This window comes from Etheostoma spectabile, chromosome 4, assembly GCF_008692095.1.
Source record: "Etheostoma spectabile isolate EspeVRDwgs_2016 chromosome 4, UIUC_Espe_1.0, whole genome shotgun sequence".
NCBI lineage: Eukaryota > Metazoa > Chordata > Actinopteri > Perciformes > Percidae > Etheostoma > Etheostoma spectabile.
This window is the reverse complement of record NC_045736.1, coordinates 6,508,368-6,508,769: the sequence shown is the minus strand read 5'-3', so window position 1 is coordinate 6,508,769 and position 402 is coordinate 6,508,368.

Here is a 402-nt window from a genome sequence, read left to right as displayed (position 1 = left end):
CCTCCTTCCAGTTAAAACTAGATGTTACGAGACCGGCCTACCTGTTTAGCCAATAAGAAGATGAATAGTTTGATATCACATTTGACCAAGAAATTTTAATCCTGTGATTGCTGTAGCTGTGTCAAAGCAAAAATAGGGCCTTATGTATTTCGTTTCACCATTTCATCAATTTATAATTACTTAATGTATTTCTATAAATTTATGTATAAAGTTATTTACAGTATGTGTGTGATTAATGTGGGTGTGTTTTTGTATTTGAGTAGTTTTGTATTTTGCACTTTTCATAAGGAAATAAGAAAAACGCACATACATATCTGTGTGGCGGCTGTGGCTCAGTGGTAGAGTGGTTGCCTACCAATCGGAAGGTTGTCCCTGGCCCTGCAGTCCCATGTCGAAGTGTCC